Genomic DNA, 22747 nt, shown 5'->3' with positions numbered 1-22747 from the left:
AGCGCTGCATGGGGTTGTTGTGGCCAAAGTGCAGGACCCGGCACTTGGCCGTGTTAAACCTCATCCCGTTGGAATCAGCCCAACTCTCCAGTCTGTCCAGGTCCCTCTGCAGAGCCCTCCTGCCTTCTAGTTGATCAACACTCCCCCCCAGCTTAGTGTCGTCTGCGAATTTGCTGATGATGGACTCAATCCCCTCATCTAAATCATCAATGAAGATGTTGAACAGAACTGGGCCCAACACTGATCCCTGGGGGACACCACTAGTGACCGGCCGCCAACTGGATGCAGCCCCGTTCAGCACCACTCTCTGGGCCCGGCCCTCCAGCCAGTTCCTAACCCAGCACAGGGTGCTCCTGTCCAAGCTGCGGGCTGACAGTTTTTTCAGGAGGATGCTGTGGGAGACGGTGTCAAAGGCTTTGCTGAAGTCTAGGTAGACCACATCCACAGCCCTCCCCTCATCCACCAGTCGGGTCACCTGATCATAAAAGGAGATCAGGTTGGTCAGGCATGACCTGCCCTTCCTAAAACCGTGCTGGCTGGGTCTGATCCCTTGCCCATCCTGCAGGTGCTGTGTGATTGCACTGAGGATGATCTGTTCCATGACCCTGCCAGGCACTGAGGTCAGGCTGACGGGCCTGTAGTTTCCTGGGTCCTCTTTCCGGCCCTTTTTGTGGATTGGCGTGACATTCGCCAATTTCCAATCATCTGGGATGTCCCCAGTGAGCCAGGACTGTTGGTAGATGATAGCGAGAGGCTTGGCGAGCTCTTCTGCCAGCTCCTTCATTACCCTTGGGTGGATCCCATCTGGTCCCATAGACTTGTGGGGATCCAAGCATCGCAGTAGGTCACAGACTGTGTCCTTCAGGATTACAGGGGGGCTGTTTAGATCCATGTCACTTTCTATGAGCTCCAGAAGCCATCCGTCTTCAGGGTAACCTGTCTTTCCGCTGAAAACTGAGGTAAAGAAGGTGTTAAATACCTCAGCCTTTTCTTCATCTTTAACAACTATATTCCCACTCGTGTCCAGTAAAGAATGGATATTTTCCTTGCCCCTTCTTTTGCTGCTAATGTATCTGTAGAAGGACTTTTTGTTATCCTTCACAGAGGTGGCGAGATTCCGTTCGCATTGTGCTTTTGTGTCTCTGATTTTCTTTCGACATGACTTAACAATATTCCTAAATTCTTCCTCAGTAGTTATCCCTTTTTTCCATAAATGGTAGGCCCTCCTCTTAACCCTAATTTCTTTCAGAGTCTCCCAATTCAGCCAGGCCGGTCGTCTTCCCCGCCGGCTCGCTTTTCGGCATACTGGGACAGCCTGCTCCTGTGCTTTCAGAACTTGTTCCTTGAAGTACGACCAACCCTCCTGTACCCCTCTGTTTTCAAGGTCTGTTTCCCAGGGTATACTCCGAACAAGTCTTCTGAAGAGGTCAAAATCTGCCCTTCGGAAGTCCAGCGTAGAGGTCTTATTGACGACCCTCCTTGTATCCCTGAATATTGAAAACTTTATTATTTCATGGTCACTAAGTCCCAGGCGACCACCGACCACCACATCTCCCACCAGCTCCTCTCTGTTTGTGAAAAGAAGGTCAAGCGAGGCTCCATTCCTGGTGGGCTCATTTACTAGCTGGAGCAGGAAATTATCCTCTATACACTCCAGGAATCTTCTAGACTGCTTCGTCTCTGTGCTGTGGAGTTCCCAGCAGATGTCTGGTAGGTTAAAGTCGCCCACGAGAACAAGGGATGACGATTTGGAGACATCCACCAGTTGCCTGTAGAATACCTCATCATCCTCATCATCTTGATTGGGTGGTCTGTAACAGACTCCCATCACAATATCAGCCTTGTTGACCTTCCCCTTGATTCTGATCCACAGGCACTCCACCTTATTATTACAGACTTCAATTTCTACAGTGTCAAGGGACTCCCTAACATATAGGGCTACCCCTCCTCCTCTCCTACCCTGCCTGTCCCTTCTGAAAAGCCTGTAGCCACCTATAGTAGCACTCCAGTCATGGGAGTCATCCCACCACGTTTCCGTTATAGCGATTACATCATAGCTTTCCTGATGCATGATGGCTTCCAGCTCCTCTTGTTTGTTGCCCATGCTGCGTGCATTGGTGTACATGCACTTTAGCTGGGCTGCTGGTTTGTCTCGTACCTTGGGCAGACCACCCTTAGGCTCCTTTCTGGAGAGCCCAGTTTCAACCCCGTCCCCCTTCATGCTGAGGTAACTAACTGAACATCCAAAATAACAGGTTTGGGCAGTGAAGGCACTGCTTAAAATGATTCTAATATCTTCAGATGGTAAATATTTTGTTTTACATAAGCCTGCTTGTGAACAAAAGAAAAGAGAGAAAAGCCCAATAATGGGACACAGTAGAGGGACTGATTTTGCAGCCTTGGTGAAATCAGCTTCTTCACTAGAGCCACATGAGCATGTTGAAGACTGGAAGTCTTTGTCCTCAGGAAGAATTAGAAAAGTAAAGGGATATCCAGTTATAAAAGGTCCTCTGTGAAATTCTCAACCCAGAAAAAATGGCAGAAAAATATTCATGATTTTTTACAAATGGCACCGGAGGTGTTTCCTAATTCAAGATTTAAACCCAGGGCCAGCATAAATATAACAGCAGCCCATAGGAACGAGGTGAAATTCTGCTGTGCAGCTGTTAGCAGTTACACCTGCCAAAGTGTGAGATGATCTGTTCAGGACAATGTTCAGGACCAAGTCTGACCCACCTCCACAGTGAATTTCAAGGGTTCTCAGACTGTTTCTAGGGCTCACGAGTGGAAAGAATACCATCATAACTGTGGGGAGAAAAAAAAAAGACACAAGGTAACCTATGCTATTTGTGAGAAAACAGGTAAGGAATGTCATTCTGATATGTCATTTCTATTAAGAAAATGTTTCACTGAATTACAGCCTCTGACTCTGATGTACCCTGCTGGTGTGCAGTCCATCTGGGATGAAAGCTGATCAGTCCTTGTTTCTCCTTTATCTATTAAAACGATCTATTTGTAACTCAGACTTAAACATTTTAAGATTTGATAAATGAGCCTTGGTTTATTGGTAATTAGGCCGTCTGAAGCTGAGTGTTTCGGTGAAAGCAGACATCTTCTGAAGGTGTCTGGGGACCAAATCTCCAGGAAATACTAATTAATTCAGCACCTCACTGCTTGGAGGGTAGAGCCCCCCAGCCGTAGGATGCAAGTACAGAAGTTCTTTTCATAATTCCTCCTGGCCTTTATCATAGCAGAAGTTGACTCAAAATTCTAATGAACTTACCCTTCTATCAGAAAATTTGTTTACAAGCTCTTGATAGCATTCAAACTGCATTACTGCTTAGAAGAACTGTAAGGACATAACTAAGATAACTTCTTGCCTTTGGGGCTAAACTGGATCTCACCAGCAAACTGGAAGGTGAAGAGTTCCCTTTCTTTGCTGGGGAAGAAACAACCCAAATCACCTCCTGTTTTATTCTGAGCACGTAGAGGTGTGGATGGGGTGTAGTGGATGCTGCAGTGGAAGTTTAGAGGGAAGTCTACCTGGTGACAATTTATTCATGCACTCAGGTCTTCAGTTGTTGGCATCCTGAAGGTGAAGATCAAAACAGTTTAACACTGTAAGTGTAATGTTTCAGACAACTTAAAGGTGCATTTTGGGCTGTGTAAGAGCCTGGATTTATTTATTTGCTTACTTACCTGGCCACTATCAGTAAGCAATATTAAATAAATCCACAGATTTAAATCAACAGAGGAAGAAGCTAAATGCTTCCTGCAAGCTGGACATTTAAACAGAAATTCAAATCTAGAAAAGAAGACAGCAGTTCATTTTTAGGAAACATGAATTTCTTTTGTCTGTTTAAATGGAAGCCAAAATAGAACTGCTTAAAACATTACAAAGCAGAGTAAACATAATTTCTTTCAAAGCCATATAATTTCAAAGCCAATATCCTTTAGCTCTATCTGTGAGGAATCCTGCACTTCAGAGCTCATTCCTGGTTTTGCCCAGAATTGTTGAACTTATTTTGTAGTGACCTGTAACTTTGTTAAGGATATGAAGGTAATTGGATAATACGTTTACCATTCAATAAATTGAGAAATGTATTTCAGCAGAGTAAATACAGCTGACTCAGCACTTTCCGGCCCAGTTTAATAGCCTTTTCACTTTTAATAAAAAAAAAAGAAAAAAAAAAAGAAAAAAAGGAAGCCATGGTTTCATATTATATCACAACAGACTTCTTGCAATTCATTTGAAAACATGAACCAGAAAGCTTGTTACTGCAGGGGATGAGTGCTGCCAGCCCTGTCCCTACTGCCCAGGCTGCCAGGAATGCCACCTGAGCAATGAACATGATTTACTGATCCAGACCTGCCCCCAGATTGCTGGCCAGATGAGACACATCTGGAAGCCTGCCTCCTGGAAAAGACAGGAATGGGCATTATTTAATGCCAGAGATTTTTTTGGGAACGGGACCAAAAAACTTCTTCTATGGGAGGAAATGAGAGAGGAAATGGCTTGTTATTCAGAAAAGGGGAAAGAGAGGGAGAAGTGAGCTGTGAAGGTGAGGATGTGGCTGGTGAGGAGGAGAAGGTTCATGCACAATATGTGGGGAGGAAAAGAGCTGCTGGAGTAGGAAATATCAATGAGCCAGCACAGATAAGGAGGAAGCAAAGCCTGTTCGGAAGGTAAACAGTTCATGATGGAAAAGAGCAGCCTTGCCAAGAATAATAATTTACAGATAATTAAGGGAGAAGGCTAGCATAAATATGAGAAAAACTACAAAACCTCAAAGCAGACTTTAAAAAAAAAACCTCAACATTAACCTTACGATTCAGCATATTGCCATTGACAGCAAACAGGAAGAGGAAAGACAGACATTATGCAATTAAGTCTCAGACACCCTACTTTTTAATAAGTGTTATCAGTCAAATTTTTATGTTGACTCAGCCAGGAGAGGTTGCTTTCAGCCTAGAATTGTATCACAGATTGTTCAGTGTTGGAAATTTCCACTTACCAGGAAAAGCTGCTGAATACTTACTGGTTCCAGGGACCTGCATTCAGGTATTCAGCAAAGTACTTTAAAACCCTCACATTTTTACATAAAGCTTCAAAAAAAGACAAAATAATTTAGGTATTTAGAGGAGACAAATCTTGGCCCCAAATAAGTGTTCCAGGCCAATATTTGAATATTGTGAGGAAGCTTACAATATTGTACCTCATCTGTAGGTGAAACTACTAGTAACCCTAGTGCCCCTTCTCAAGTACTGAAAATTGCAAAAATTGCAAGCAGGAAAAAAATAGGATTTTGTCAAAACAAGTTGAAAAAGCCTGAAGTGGAAAGGATGAGTGTCAGCAAGTAACCCAGAGAGCTCTGTATGTCTCTATACTCTCTACATTGTGTAATAGCTGCTCTACAGGAAAAAAAAATTAAGGCTTCTGCTGTAGCAAGTGGCACAAAACATGGTACTTGAATCCAGTGCTGCTGCCTCTCTGCTACTGCCCATTGGCCAACCCTGGTCCTTCTGCATCTGGAAATTCTCCCAGAAGAACTAAATATTATCATGTATTATTTCCTTAGGATGCTAATCAGAACTGTTTTCTTTTCCAAGGGGGTAATTTTCTGTTTACTAAAGTACCAGGATAATGAGCATCCTTATAGCATTATATCCTTTACATCCTTACATCAACAGGAAATAATGACAGAGGCAACTTCTGCAAATATTTCAGTGTACCGAAGGGTAAAAAAAATCTTGGGTTTTTGGGGTTGAATATAGGTACATACAAACTTTCTTTTTTAACACAAATTTTGACATGGAAAAGATGCTATTAACAAATTGAGCTTTCTTCTTACACTTTCACATTTCATTGTTTTTTAAAGAAATGTTTAATTTTATCTTTGGAGGATGAGGATAAAGAAATTTTATGACATACATAATTTTTTGTGACATCTTAAAAAAAATAGGATGGAAGGAAATGTGAGGTGCCTTACTTAGCATGTCCCAAAATCAAATTCAACTGATAGTTTCCAACTAAAATAACACAATAAAACCACTTTTGGTGTGATGCAGAATGAAAGGTTTGGTTTCATTAACACTTATATGCCTCTGGTGTATAAATGTCTGAGTTGCTCCACAGCCCTCTTGCCTGTTACTGGGATGATAACAAGAGGCCAGTAGTACAATGCCCCTTTGAACAATGTTTCACAGAAAAGACATCTGTTGTGCACACAATCTGTCTTTCAAGGGCTCAAAGAGGTGTTACCAACATTTCACTTCCTCATGCAAATCTCTAGGTTTCTTGAATTCCACATATATGCCATCATAAATAGCATAGTTTTCTTTGTGAAGACACACAGCTTGATTTGGGCATAAAAGGCATCTTGAAATTCATACATCCGGACTGGATAAGACATTTCTTCATCTGTAGGGCCTATATAAATATTGTTCTAGGGAAGATTCAGCTGAACTAGCAATTGGGAAAGCTGAGTTCTCTGAAGGCAAATGTATTTCTTATTTCTTGGCTACGATGCTAATAAGTGAGGTGTGAAATTCCCCTTTCATGACATGGTATTTGCAAGTAACTCAAAGCAAAATATTTGTGCTACGTTTTGTTCACCTTACTCACTCCATCAGTCCTACCACCTTCAAGAGGGCTAGTGCACACAGCAAGTGGGATTTGGCTCCGTAGTCTACTTAAGCCTGCTGCAGTTTGGTTTTGCACACTGACAGACCAAGGAGCCAGCAGAATATCTTAAATTTAAATTGCATTGCCTTATCCTTGATCCAGCTGCTGCTAAGGTGCAAGTTTGGGGGTTCACAGTAAGGCAGTGTTGCACATCAGTTTTCACCCTGGAGGAAAAAGCTGGTTTTCTGTTACTAAAATGCAGAGACATTTGGAGGAGCCCCACTTTTCAAACACCTTCAGCTTCACATTCTTGAAGACAAAACATGAGCCCGTCATTTCTGCAGGGCTAGTGGTAAAAAAGGCATACTTACATCACATACTTAGGGATCTGCAAGATGAACAAAGTAGTGTTGTTGCAAATGAGAGAAGACCCTGAAATCAAATGAGAAGGGATGGAAGTGGCAACCCCACACAAAGCCTGGTACTAACATAGAAATAAATGTTTTAAAGGCAATGGAGACCAGTGGCAATGCAGTTAGTCCCTTGGCCAAAAGGGACCAGGTACCACCAGCAGCTTCTGACACAACCTCATGTAGGGCAAACCCAGCTCACTAAACCATCTGTCTTGTGAGGAGTGAATATTTGCTTCAGAAAGACTGCAAGCCTTCTTATCCAATAGTAATTTAAAAAAGTTTTTAACCCCTGTGGGTTTCTGCAGCATCTCGACATAAGTTGCTGAAGATTTCTTTCATTAAGGCGCTTTCCAATACTAATCTACTTAGTCAATATCTTACAGTTTCTGCATATGCATGCAGAGGGTTTGTAATTTCAGCTTTAAATTCGTATAAAATTTATTCTGACTTCCCTATCATAGTGCTCCTCTCTTTCAATTTTCAGCAGAGTGACTGCAGTGGGTGACTACTGCTGGGGCAGGCTGTGATAAGAGCAACTACTGCTGAGCCCTTCAGTGGCAAGCGGCTCTAAGCTGGAGCTGCACGGATGGGCCAGGGCGGCTGACTCAGGCAACACAACTTGAAACATCATTATAATAATGAATTCATTCAGATCTTGAGTGGGCTGACAGCCCTGGATTTACAAATTCCTCCTAAAAAACACACAGGGTGGATGCTGTAACTTTAATTAGCAGCACGGCTGATCCCTTGTGTTTCCAACAGGGGCCATGCTGCTGCGCGAGGAGATGTCGCTAAAGTAAACATCACCTTTGCAAGAGATGCTCTTCACAGGCTGGTGAACCTCCTTCAGGTTTCCAGGTTGGCCTTTGTCAAGCCCACAGCATTCAGTGGCTGCTGGTAATGGATTTGTTTTGTTTTGTTTTGTTTTTTTTTCTTTTGTTTTGTTTGTTTTATGAAGAGTTTCATTCAAAGGCTTTGAAGAACCTTGGCAGCACTTAAGTGAGTGCAGCTCGTGGTGGAAAATGAAAGTCAGAGCAGCAAACGGTCAGGATGTGCCAACAGCCTGTGAGTTTGGAGTATTCAGTGCTCCAAGGCAATACTTTAGTTGGTTCACTGTAATAAGAAAATAATTCTGCAGATCTAATCTGGATGCAACATTCTGAAATGCTAATGTGCCTTCGGGTCTGAAGAACTCACAAAAGAGCGATACCAGCATTGTATCGGCAGTGACATTACCTATATGATGATTTTTACAAACACATCCAGGGGAACAAAAAAAAAAAAGGGAAAAAAAAGCAAAACAAAAAAGAAAAGAGGAACATTCTTCTTTTTAAACAAGAACAGGCTGTACTTACTTATTACAAGTCTATAGGCATATGAATAATCTTCCTCCTCTGATTCCTTATGCACTTCCATAATCCTCATCTCCTCTGTTCCCTGAAGCTGGCTGAGCTTGTGCACAGTGAGCAGAATACATACCCTGCCTCCCACCCTCACCTCCCAAATTTGCAAATTGAAACTAGCCACCTAGAGTCATATTTAGGCACCCAGTTTCCAAAGCCTTCAAGCCTCTGAAAAACACTCCTGCAAGTTTGACACCAGATTGTGTGTTTGACACTTCTCAACATAGAGATAATAATTAAAAGCACAACGTAATTGGGGCAAAACCACAAACTCTTCTGGCATCGGTTTTCTGCCCTACCAACTGCATCAAGGTGAGGAGAAGTGAAAGAAAGATGACAAAAAAAAAAAATCGCTAAAAGTACCCACAGTTTGAATATTCTTCAGCAATTCATGTTGCAAGTTTCTCATCTCCTCTTAAACACTTACTACTGTGACCATTGGGAGGAACCCCTGGGAAAAAAGAGGCACAAGAAGAGACAGTTTTGGGAGCCCTCACATCCCAAGTGATGCTGGTACCAGTAGGAGAATGATGAACTCAGGATGCTGTGTCTATAGTAGCCCATCCCTTTTGACTTGTGACAGGGGTGTCATCTTAAAAGTTAGCAGAAGTAATGGTGAAGAATTTGGGCTTGTTTTTTTTTGCCAGAAAGCTTCCTTCTTTCTTATTATATACACACAGCCCTTGACAGGGTGATGGTCTCAACTCCATCAGAGTTTGCATTGTGCAAGCCCTTTCTTTCAGCAATTTTTAAACAGGGAGGGAAATGCAGTCTGCTTGTCAAGCACCAACTGGACACACATGAAATACACTCAGAATTCCTTACAGATTCACTGTATTTCATAAAGGATTTGGTTTTGCACACTCCACGAGGTCAAGAAGCAACATCAAAAGAGAAAAACTCCTTCTGGGATCGTGTCTTCTGCACTGAGCATTACCACACGCAGGCAAATAGTGGGTGACTCATACCTGCTGTTTCTTGACTCTGGGTTAAACTTGGAACATAAATTATGTCAATCTGTTCATGTAAATTTTCCACAAATCATGGCTGGCTTGAGTTATACGGCACACTTTATTTTCCCCAACTGCAGGTATATTTGAATTCAAGTAGGCTGTCAAGTAAATATTAAAGGGTGAAACCTATAAATGAAGACAAAGCACAGCCACCAAATGCTGATGTTATGGTCCTTTTTCATGGCCTCAGAGACAGAAGATTATCATGCAAATAAAAAAGGATATCTTGATTAAAAATAACATGTGCTACCATTGAGTATCTTGAGTAGTGAATAAAAATCTCTCATTTAAAGAAATTATAGCTTTAAAATAAAACATTTTTTTTAAGACACTGTCTTCTTTTCTTCCATTATTATATCATTATTGTTCAGGATATTACAAGTGCCAGAAGATGCAGTAGAATTAAGAATAAATAAATTATTAATAAATTGTAACCCTAATTGAAGACCATGGAATATTGAAGGTATAGAATAAGAATTGACTGGGAATAGTGGTGGAGAAGAAACTGTTAAAAAATAAATTTTTTTGAGCCTGTTTCTTTTTTGCTTTTTGATCATAGGCTAAGTTACAGCCATCTGTCTGTTTCTGCATCTATCTAAATATGTGCCTGAATAAATTTTGGGGGGTTATGTCTAATTTACCAGGCCATAAGAAACCCACAACCTCTCTAGATGCATTCACTCCTTAAAACCTTAGATAAAGGGGTCAAGGTCATAGCTGAGCCAGCTTGTAGAATGGGAACTGAATCACAGTAACTTTCCTAGGCTGAGAAATGTAGGCAGGAGTTTTGCTCTGTGATTCATTTCTTTTTAAGAGCATTCAGTTCCATCTCTCATGCTTGAGAATATTTTTAAACTATCCCTTTGTTTTAGATCTTCCAGAGAACAACTTTGTGTTAGTGTTGAGAAAACAAGAACAGGTCAGGTTTAAAGGTCCTGTGGTAGGATTCAAGTGCCCTGTTCTGTATTTCAGGCAATTCAGGGAAAAATTCTCTCAACAGATTCTTGGAGGAGTGACGGGCAGTCCAAACACAAATAAAACTCTTGTGTTTCCAAAGGAAGAATGCCTTTTAATGAGCAAGCCTAGCATAAACAAGCAATTTTGGAAATTCAAGGCTGACCTAGCCTACATACGTAAATTTTTCCTGGTAGCCAAATGGTTCCCTTTGCACACTGCATGATATAAAATAAGGATCAACTCTCAGTTTGAAAACACTGTCATTTAGCTTTAAAGACTTCCATCACCAAAGATGAAATACCAAAGCTTTGTCTGTAGCTTAGTCAAATATATCACCTTAAACAAGGATGATAAATACAGAGACTAAAATTTCACCTGTTTTTTGAAGCCTGCTGGTTGGAGGCAAAATGCATGGTTGAGTTATCCAAACCTGCTTTTCTTGGAGAAAATGCTACCACTACCAAGCAGGAACTGATATGGAGTCTTGAGTTGTTAGTGGTGGAGAAACTGCACAAGGGGCAACTTAATTAGTAAGGCATCCTACTTGTATATTTTCAGGCAGACCATTGAGAGTCAGTGAAGTTGGTCTTCACAAGAGGACAGGAAAAAGGAGTGGGCAAATCACCTGTTTACTCAGAGGTCTTGGGACACACAGATGAAAAACACAATTAGGCAAATTTACAGGGCATGTACTATGCATGGTTCTGTGCTGTGTAAAACTCATTCAGCTTTGTTGTCTGCAGAATCCACAGCTTAGTGGGAGCCAAGCTCCCCAAATCTGTCCTACTTGACCATGAAAAGAGCATTTCAGTGCCAAACCCCACGAAACACAAGAAGCTCTGAGAAAAAGCACCCTATGGTGTGTTGTATTCTTTTTGGTCATTTGAGAGTGAAAATTGGGCATAAGCAGACCAGTGGTTTTTAAAACTTCAGTCCAGGGCTGTTAGAAGTACATCTTAAAAATGAAGTAAGAGAGTAATCAGCTCATCTGCAAAGCTCTTTGTTCACTGACTACTACATAACAACTTCTTCTCTTGAAAAAAATCATAGCAACTGAATGTAAGATGCTATTTTTATTTTGCGAAATGAAGCATAATTATTTAGAACATTTTCTAAAAGAGCACTTTGTAGCCTAAGAAAAATATAATGCAGTAACCACATAATGTCCTGAGATAATCTCTCATTCGTAGTACTGCCTCTGTGTATATTCAGAATAACATTAAACTGAAATATAAACGACTCACAATTGTGTTCCTGGGAGGTAAAAAGACTCAGGGACCTATGAAAGACCAGAAAGTACTCCAAAAAATCATCCTGTAACTCCTGCGAGGCTTTTGGGTATGGGATGTTAGTTTGAGACTTCATTACCTTGCTTTATAACTGTTTATAGCTCACATGCCAAAAAGCCAGAGCTAGTTTAGTTTTGAAAGACATGTTCATGTATTTCTTCAGAAATTATTAGTACTTTTATATGCCAAATTGGAGAGTATTCCAGATCATGTGGCATTTGTTTCATAGGTTCAACCTCTGCATGAGTTCACTGCTTATATTTACAGTCTGTGTTTCACAGTGTATGCTGTTGCTTCAACATTTTATTTAGCAAAATAGGAATAGAGGAACAAATAAAGGCACCAAATGTGAAGTATAGCCAGAAGGCTTTGACAGAAATAACAGCAGGGCTACTTCATCTTTACAGCATTTGATTCAGTGACATTGCAACTGACAAGGTTTCTGCTTTGAGCATTTAATTCTGTAATTTAAAGTACAATTCAATACAACATAAACAGGAGGAATGTCCAATACAGGCACAAACATGAATCCTAAAGTTCAAAGTGACAGAGACACTATTGTGTTTGATTGTATTTTCAATTTGAGTATTTTACATGCAAACTTGCTACCTCCATGTAAAAAATAGTGGTAGTCAGGCACTGATGTATTTTACAGATGTCTGAAGCATAACTAATACTTGATAATACAATTGCTTATTGACAGAACATGATAAATAGAACTTTAAATTCGTGACTGCTTCATTTATTACACTGAATTTCAGAAATAACATAACATTAAAATTCCAGAGTCATTCACAAATAATAGAAAAATCTATTTGATTGAGGAATCTTTGTCCTGAGCAGTATGACATTCAGTTTCATATATTAAGTTATAATCTTACAGAAGGAAATATTAAATTAGATAAAACAGACTTGTATGAAAGCAAGAGGTCAAAATTTCTGATTGACTCTTGGAATAAAGAAAGAACTATGACCTCCTCATTGTTATCTGTGTTTCTCTTCAGGGATACAATGTTTTGTCACATTAGCTTCTGATTAGTTACACATACAGTGAAAAATTATTAGTCTCAAACAACACTGTAGTCCCCACCGCCTTGCAGAAGACAATATTATTATTATCACATGTGGCTTCACTTAGCAACTCTGATAGTGTAGAACCTGATACTATAAAAAACAAAATGCCTGGACAGTCTTGAAAGGTTTGCCTGCAGCATGTTATGAATAAAGAGACAGAGATGATTGGAAATAACAAGGCAACAGCTTAACTCCACAATAATAGCAATGGCAATCATCAGGGAGGAGAGCAGGGCAATATTTATAACCTGTTGTGCCCTGTGGTTTCTTCAGTGAGATCTAATTGCCCTGTCTTACCAGGTCTATAGCAATATCATTTTAAATAATTGAATTTACTCCTGGTTGAAGCTGGTACAGGATAAAAGTAAAACTCAGGTGGTACAGGGGCTATTTAGGGAAGATCTAACTGACTTACCAGAAGCATCAATTTCACTCCTGATCAGGATGTCCTGACTGTCTAACTCTGTAGTGTTTAAATAACAGAATATCCGGACATTGCAGGTGCCTGAGCTATGGCAAATAAATTCACTTTCCAGAGGTGAATTTGATATATCCACTGGCTACACCAACTCTGTGTCAGCTGCTCTGCGGGCATTTATTTGTAATTAAATTCCTTCACCTTTCTGATACAGGAAGTAGATATAGTCATATTAAGTTGATCCTAAAAAAATTATTCAGAATTATAAAGCAACTTGGGAAAAAAATCTTACTGGGAAGTATGAAAATTGTTGTGGCTGTTTACCTTAGACAGGAGAGGCAGGAGAAGAGACACTGTGCAAATATGCAATTCAATCAGTGCTCTGGACCAGGCAGATCCATGCATTTCTTCTCTTTCCAGCTCACCAGAAGAGTGTGAAGGGGCATCTAATAAAACAAAAAGTTGGAAAATGAAAGAATGATAACTTAAAAAAAAATAAATCTTTCACAGAAGATATACAAAAACTATGAAACTCCTTATCTCAGAGGCTCTTGGAGGACAAGAAAGTAATAGGATTTGAAAAGGATTAGACATTTATATGCGTATCTGGAAGAGTCAGGGGTATAATTAAAGACACCAAATATTTCAGAAGGGTTATTAAGCCTTGCATTCAAGCCTTACACCAGCCTCTAATAATGAAGGAATTTCTACATGGGCTCTCACAGGCAGACATGGACTGGCTCTGCTGCAACTGGACATGAGAGAGCTTCACCTGCTGCAGCCCAATTAGAGCTCCATGGACTCGAGCAAGGGAGATTGAGCAGAGCTGTCAGCTTGCAAAAAATTGAAAGAAAACCCCTAGAGACCTGAGTGTGGTCCTGAGACCCCGAGTCTGCACTGCTGTAGTACCAGAGATGTTCCTGAGTGCTGTTCTTCCCATCTGCACCTCTCCAACAAGTCATCACTGTGAGATTTGATTTCAGCACCTGGGCAAGGTGAGTGTAAAAAGAGAGCTACCCCACACTTTTTATAAACACACACAGCACATGAGGTCTGGAACTCTTGTCTTACCATATTTGTTTTTCTCTCTGGGCTTTAGCATTTATTTAATAATTTATTAATGTCTCTCCTGTATTTTACAGAAATAATACAGGAGTAAAACTGCTGCTAAAGCAAACACTACCTCTTCATCTTAGATATCTCAAAACCAAATTAATATTTAGTTGCTTGTATAGTTTATTCTCAGAGGGCTTTTCCAGAGCTATAGTACATTCCATAAGAGTTTTTTTTCTGTCTCCCAACAGCTGCAGCTGTTTGGAAAGAGGAATTATAGTCACACAGACATGAAAAAAAAAAAATTATGGCTTCTTTTCTAGGTTTGATAATATGACTTTTGATATTTGCCAGTTGGCTGGAGAGGTTGAACCCCGTTTTGTTTCCTTGTAGATGGCAGAGAATGATTATTTGTTTGCAGCATCTGCCTCTCATCACTGGGACTCATCAAAAGAAGAAAACTTATTGTGTTATCAGTGCTGTAGTTGTTGGCTGAGGATAGTGGACCTGACCTAAAAAAAAAGATCATTCAGAAGGTAGAGTCTGCATAAGTGGACTGACTAAAACTAGGAGTGTTTCACCATGCTCTCAGGCAAGCCTCGTTCTCTATGGCACCTGGAACATAGTTCTTGATTATATTTTCTAAAGCAAGGGCAAAATTTGGAACCTTTTCTTCTCGAGTCATTTTTGTGGTCACTCTGCAGGACAACCCAACCAACTCTGTGCTGCACTGTGTTGCAAAACCTGTACTCAGCTCTGGTGAGGCCACAGCTTGAGTCCTGTGTCCAGTTCTGGGCCCCTCAGGAAGGAGATTGAGGTGCTGGAGCAGGTCCAGAGAAGAGCAAGGAGGCTGTGAAGGGATCCAGCAGAAGTCCTGTGAGGAAGGGCTGAGGGAGCTGGGGGTGTTGAGGCTGGAGAAGAGGAGGCTCAGGGGAGACCTCATCACTCTCTCCAACTCCCTGAAAGGAGGTTGGAGCCAGGGGGGGGTTGGGCTCTTTTCCCAGGCAACTCTCAGCAAGACAAGAGGGCAGGGTCTCAAGTTGTGCCAGGGGAGGTTTAGGTTGGAGATGAGAAAGAATTTCTTTCTGGAGAGGGTGATCAGGCATTGGAATGGGCTGCCCAGGGAAGTAGTGGATTCTCCATGTCTGGAGATCTTTCCAAAGAGCCTGGATGTGGCACTGAGTGCCATGGGCTGGGAACTGTGGTGGGAATGGATCAAGGGTTGGACTTGGTGATCTCTGAGGTACCCTCCAACCCAGCCAATTCTATGATTCTATGATTCTATGAAAAATGTGGCCAAATACCCACGGCAGTTATCACTGATGTACTCAAGGATATGGATATTACCCTGATCTTTGGTGTGCTGCACAATGCCAGAGGCACATGGCATTGAGCTGCTGCTTGATCCTTTTGTCACTGCCAGAATAGTTTTGTACTGCAGGGTTGTGTAACTTCATTCCATCACTGGAAACATAACACATTCTTGATGAAGAGAGTGCTGTTTAAGACTTGTGCAATAACTATGCACTGAGATAGATAAGGGTTTTAATACAGATGTCTTAATATACAAAGTGTATCATAAAACATAAGACCTCCTTCTACAAAATCTATGTCAGGACAAAATAAACCACAAGCTGTACTAGTGAATTATTGTGATATATTGATTTTTTTCTTTTTTCAGTTTACACTGCAGTCAGATAAGGCTTCCAGCTTTAACCTGGCAATGGTAGGATAGCCCCAAGAAGATAATATTAAAGTATTGCTTGGATTCAGTTCTTGGAACTGCAGCAACTTCTGTGATTAACCTGGGGCAAGCCTTGAAACACTTTTCTGTGTTACGTTTCCCCATCTACAAGGAAGGAGTAGCAATACCATCTTCCCAATGATACTGTATAAATGACTATCTAACCATGTGTCATTTGAATATTGCAGTACATGGGAGCAAACCAGCTGCTGGAGAAATTCTCACTCAAATCTAGAGTAGCTGTTTGGCCATGGTGGGAAATCAGCCAACAAAGTCTGAATACCTCCACAAAAAGCCATCCCAGAAAAATCAGGCTTTCTTTAGTGCTGTTTTTTCAGAGTATGGCAGCAGAAGATGACAAGGGACTTTCCCCCTGCAACCAAGGTAATACATAAATTCAATTCAAGAGAAGACCAGAACTCCACTAATATAAAGCTGGGTGAACTTGAATGGCTGATAGCTCTTCCATGTCTCCTTGGATCAGCCATCAGTGCCACCAAAGATTATCTTTAACTGTTTTGTTCCTTTTCTTTTCTTTTTTTTTTTTTTTTTTTTTTTTTTTTTTTTTTTTTTTTTTCTTTTCTTTTTTTTTTTTTTTTTTTTTTCTTTTTCTTTTCTTTTTCTTTTCTTTTTTTTTCTTTTTTTTTTTTTTTTTTTTTCTTTTTCTTTTCTTTTTCTTTTCTTTTTTCTTTTTTTTTTTTTTTTTTTTTTTTCTCTTTCTAAAGCATGGGCACATTTGGCACAGCTGTTCAGGCAGTACCTCAGGTGTAGATGGAATTAAACACTTTGCTTGTAGTTGAGGGTTACTTTAGGAGCATATTGACAAGGAAGGTCCTCAGCGCCAGGCCAGACTTATCCATGCACAGGGCAACAAATTAAGACAGATTAGAACCACATGATGTATTATTACATCAACCTTTGTTGAATGTAACATAACAATAGGAAATTAAGTTCAGTTTCAGACTTCATATGGGACTCTGCATCTTGGTAAAGACCAAGAGGAATCCAGAAGACAGTGGGAGAGGTGCATATCACATATACAGACATCCCACCTGGAAATACTTTAATGGGCTGCACCCTGCTTATACCACAGAACAAAACTTTATGGTGAAGCAGGTAACTCCCATCTATCCACTGATTTCATGTGAGTATTTGACTGCCATGGTTACAGGGAGGGGTTCCCACAACAAGTGGGAAAACTTTGTTAATTTTCATCAGCACCTTGGTTTTGCCTGCCTGTACTTTTACTGGTTGTTGTGGGGGCTAACTCTATGCCCATGCAGGTTAGGTGCTTACAGAACAGTAAATACTAGCTGGAAGAGCTGTGGGCAAGGAATTCATCATTAACAACATCTTCTGACCCAGGGAAAGAGCCCTTCATGCCAATGGCCTCTTGTGGGGGGATCTTACCTTCTCTTTCTCCACACATGCAGCCTCCATCAAAATTAAGAGGAGGAACATTCACAGGGCAATGGGCAATCCTTTGATGGATGGTGAGGGTCATCCAGATTACAAATGGAAAAAGAAGAGTGACAGAAAACCCAGAAAATCCTCAGCTAGCTGAAGGAATAAATCCCTTTTCTCCCTTTCAGGGTACTCATTGCTTTTCACAGATTGGTGTTTTTCTTCCTACTGATGCTGAATGCTGATAAGACCATTCTTGGTGCAGGCTCTGGAGCTCACTCAGCTGCTGAACAAACTCACAGGCTCTCCCTTGCACCAGATTATAGCAAATTGCCTGATTTATACACACCTCTGGCCAAACGCCACCCGAGTAATGCCAGTATAAATCCCAAATAAGACCACTTATGTTGGCAAATATGGCACAGGATTTGCAGGGGGATACTGCAACAAGCTGTTAGCAACTTTAGCACCATATCTACAAATAAACTTGCTTTCTGTTGGTACCTGTGTATCTGTTGCCCTCTAAAGCACCAGTGGTAAGTAACAGAATGATTCCTATATATGCATTTAGTTAGTGTTCAATTAATCAGATCTTTCATACTATAGCTTCAGCTACCTTAACTTATGTCTGCTGTCAGGCAAAATTATTCTATGAAGTTGCTGCATAGCAATCATGAAAAATATTTTCCTGAGTCATAATATTCACTTATTTGTTTATGTAGTAAATACAAGCAAGAATTGCAGTCCTTGTGCTGCCCTGAAGTTTTAAGCAAGTCTGTACTGGGAAAATCTGCAGGAGCCTGGTGTCTTAATGGGACTGGCAGATGAGCATTCCTCCATTTGCTTGGGACACAGGCACTGCCTTCCCAAGGTCCAGAAAAACTCTACAGCAACTGTGGATGAATCATGTGCTTGATTTAAACAGAGACACCATTTTTCAAATGCAAAAGGATTTGGTATGTCCTGATTTTTTTTTATACTGATCAAAACTTCACTGGCTTCTGTCAGAGTAAGGCAGGGGATCTGAACAAAAGAAACCCACATAAAAGTAAATCTAGCAGAGAGAATACATAAAATAAATGGCGTGTTAGCTGAGCACAGTCCTCCAAAATGGATTAAGGGATCAGGTCACCCAGTGCCTCAGGACAGATTCTCAAATATGAAATACCCTGGTGTTCACTGTCAGTGAATGTCCTGATGGAGGCTTCTCTAAAAAATGGGAACCCTAACTGATCATCCCCTCTGGAAATGTACATAAAAGTCACAGGAACAGTTTAAAAAATAATAATAGAAGAATAGGTTATTTACAAGTCAGTCTTTGACCAAAGGCCAAATCTCCATCTACTGATGTGGAGTGGCAGTTCTTTAAACCTTAGGCTAACATGTTGCTGTATTCCCAAGCTTTAAATAATTTTCCTTTGAAACAGGGAGTTTAAAGCCCTCAGTAAAGTATGCACGCACAACCTTCACACTGAAATCCAAATCTGAACTGCTTGCTCCACAAAGCATTTTGTATTACACACCTGGGGCATAACATACATGAAAGACTCTGTATGATTCACCTCTCCACCACCCCCCCCTCACATAACCTTGTATTTTTTTTAATCTTTTCACTTAGCGAGAACAGAGAGATCATTTGTAAAGATTACAGGGAAAAAAATACAGATTCTAGAAAATGGCATTTTTTTGCTTTAGGAGTAAACAGGATGTGGTTAAATCTGATTGTTTATCTCAAACTTTATACCAGCTTTGCCGTGGGCTTGTTCACAGATCTTCTCTCCTGCCATCGGGACGAGCCAAAGAGCCTCCATTTGCATGAGCATATGTCCCAGGAACAGGTCCTAGGGGTTCCCCTTGCAAACAATGTCCCAGAAAATACTGTAAATGGGACTAAGCAGCAAAAAAAAATCACTAAAGCAGACTGTGACAGGTAAGATATTAAGCAGACAAATGAAGAATAGGATGGGAGGTTTTCCATACAAGGTGCTGATACCCTTTTCCAACTTGGAGTTAATGCTCATTCATCCTAAGAAAGCCCTGCTGATGTGCAATTCATTTTGAATAGACATGTACAATTTATTCTGATTTGTTCTTTACGTTCAGTAGCAATTATTTTTGGCAACTAGTAGCTTGCTAATGCATAGGTGTCTCCAAGCCCAGCAACTATTAAGGAAACAGAAGAATTTTGATTTTCAGCCAATGGAAAACACCCAAGTAAATCCCATTTTTCATTAGAAGAATAAGTTATCACCTATTTAAAAAGGTAAGTGCATGCTCTAGGTCATTCTTCATCCACACTTCAATTGTAAACAGGCATTTTACCCAGCCTACAGCTCTGCTGTGATCAGACCACAAAGCTGACAACAGAAGGGATGTTTATTGTCCTGCTGCTGCTGCATGCAGTGATGTTGAGCAGCCCTGTATTCAACAAACTTCAAGGCTGCTGCATGCAGTTGCCTTGCACAATAATGGCAAATAAATAAAGTCAATAAAGTCAAGACCTGGTATCACCATGCTGCCTCTAACTCTGTTTCTAGTTATTGAAGCCACTTGCAGGGTGCATGATGCACTATTGTGCAAACTGCTGAGACAAACTCTGAGGGGTGGGTGGGTATCAGAAATTCAGGGTGCTGTTGATTTCAGCCCAGGTTATTCTTCCCTTTGCATCCTTTGCTGTAGGGTTAGAGGTAGCACCAGCTTTGGGAATGTTCTCTGTGCCTGGTAGCATTTTACAGAGCACAAAGGTGGTAGAGACAACAACAACAACAACAACAACAACAACAACAACAACAACAACAACAACAACAACAACAACAACAAAAGTCAGGAATGGACCTTTATATCCATTGGCTTTCCCTGCCAATGGGCTGCAAATTAGTTTAAAAATCAGAGCCACAAGTGAAAAGATCTAAACCAGTGACAGCCTGCAACTAAGTGGAATTCAGCAAGGCTCAGGGGTGGGAATGAGATAGCTGTAAACCACCTTTGCTCCTCTCTTAATTTAGTGCTGATCTTGTTTCAGTTTAAATTGAAGAATCCTGATGGCTGCTCTGAGTTATAGGAGTTGCCAGTGTTCTCAGGAGGTTTTCTTCTTTCTGCTGTTTGCGAAGTGAAAGTCACGCAAGGCAAGTATCTTGTGTCAATCACAGCCTGGGATTCCTTTGATGCTGGCATTTACTTAAACTTTTGATACTGTTTTAATATTTCACAGCTAACTTGTGACAAGGGCAATAACAAACTAAAGCAAATAAACTGGTTGGCTTTAGATGTACCTTATCAGTCCCAGTCCTTCCACACATCCCTTAATGATCTTGCCACCAAGCTGTCAAAGACATGATTAAAAAAAGGTGGCTGCTAAAAGTCCTAATGCTGATGAATTTGATCCCGAGCACTTTGTTCCTACTCAGCACAAATGCTAAGCAATTAATTCCTAACCGTGACTTATGACACTGTTAATTAAAGCAAGATCTGGCACAAGAATTTTGGAAAATAATAATAATAAAAAAACACATTGTCTTGTGGTGTGTCAACACCTTGCTCTGGGTTTTTTTGGGGTTTTTTTTTGATACAATAAAAATAGGAAATATATAACTGAGATGGATGATGAAGGGAAAGAACAGACGTGAAGCGTAAGGAGGCAGTTGGTCAGCACACTTTTCTGGTGACTTTGTGTTATTTTTTTTCAGATAACACAGAGCCTGCCCACCCAGTGCCCTGCAGCACTCAGACTGTTAATTTGATCATCACTGGTGCGTGCAGATGAAGTACAGCTTTCCCTTTGGTGGTTCAAGCCTGTGTCTCTTGACACAGTGAAATCACTTCAGCAGTGAAATCACTTCATTAACCAGTTTCATGAGTATGCTCCAGATTAAAAAAAAAATAAATCCTGTAAGCATTTACCTAAATCTGGCCTTTTTTTTTTTTTTTTTATTGTCTCCAGGAAGATCTGTACACTTCTTTGGTTCTAAGCAGCTTTAAGAGTCAGTGACTTCTGCATGGTTTACAAATGTGGTCCAGAAAATCTGAAGATGAAGGATGCTCTCAGGAGCATGCAGGTCCTGAATGGCATTGATTCGATGCTGCAATTTGAGCAGCTGCACACCAGCATCTCCTCTAGCCAGACATCAGTCCTGACTTCCAGACTCCCAAAGTCCTGTTTCTCCTGTCTTCTGATTTGGTTTCATCATAGAAAATGCTATTTTTTAATTATGTCACAATTAGCAGAGTTCATGGAGGCAAGGTTGTGTGGGAATCACTTCCTTCTTTGTGTGGTTGTTTTCCTTTAGAGATGAAAACAAAACACACAAACAAGCAAAAAAGCCCTTAATTTATTCTCACCAAATTCTTGTGAAAGGCACTAAGAGAATCAGTCTTCAGGAACTTCTGTTCATGTCTCTTATAGAAATAATCATACTTTACACTTAGATAGCACCCTGCATGTGAGGAAGTCAAAAAAGGCGAAGAAGAGCAAATTCCCAAGATTTTGACAGAAGAAACCAGTAAAATTCTCATGGGACTCAGGGAGCTGCTGAGAAGGGATAGAAAATAAAAAAAGTGAGAAGATATTTTTTCAGGTTCTGCATCTTAGCGAAAATAGAAGTTCTCTGGGGGACTTCTCTGAAACTTGTCACAAAACTGCGATCTAGCCAGGCTAGGCTAATGACAGTCATCAATGAAACTTGATTTTCTTTCAACTGTCAGGTTGAAGAAATAGCTAAAAGCAAGAGTGGAAGATATATTCTTTTTTATTTTCACATTTTTGGGTTACTATTACCTGATGATGATCATTTTGCAGAAGATACTCAATTGATGCTGTAACAGAGTTTGCAAGGGCAACCAATCTGTCATGATTATGGTAGTTTCAGGCAAATCTATGAGGTTGCACAAAGAAATAATAATAATTTTTAGGATTCCTGCCTACATGGAAAGGAAAGGTCTTTAATTATAGGAAACTCACGGCTTCTTGGAAGTTCTAGTTCTGTTTTGACCCCATTACAAATGCAACTTCTGCATTGACATGAAATAGCATAAGAAAATATTTTCACTTTCCTAACATTTCTCAGTATAATTTCAGACCCTAGTTCATACAGCAGAAAGCAACTCGAACAACAGGCTTGAGAAAATTGCTGCTGCCTTATTTGAAAACATTTCAGACTCTGCATACTCTAAGAAGAATTTCAGATTTTTTAAGATTGTTATCACAAGTATAATAAATTTAGTTTCCTCAATTAACTGTCACTTAAAAAAATGTAACATTCCTAAAACTGTTTTATTTTAACATCACTCCTTTTTAACAGATGTCACAATTCAGAAAGGTTCCATAAATAAGTACACCGAGCAATTTTCAAGCTGAA

Source organism: Calypte anna, chromosome Z (genome assembly GCF_003957555.1).
Source record: "Calypte anna isolate BGI_N300 chromosome Z, bCalAnn1_v1.p, whole genome shotgun sequence".
Taxonomy (NCBI): domain Eukaryota; kingdom Metazoa; phylum Chordata; class Aves; order Apodiformes; family Trochilidae; genus Calypte; species Calypte anna.
The sequence above is the reverse complement of the archived record's forward strand: the minus strand, read 5'-3'. Positions refer to the sequence as shown.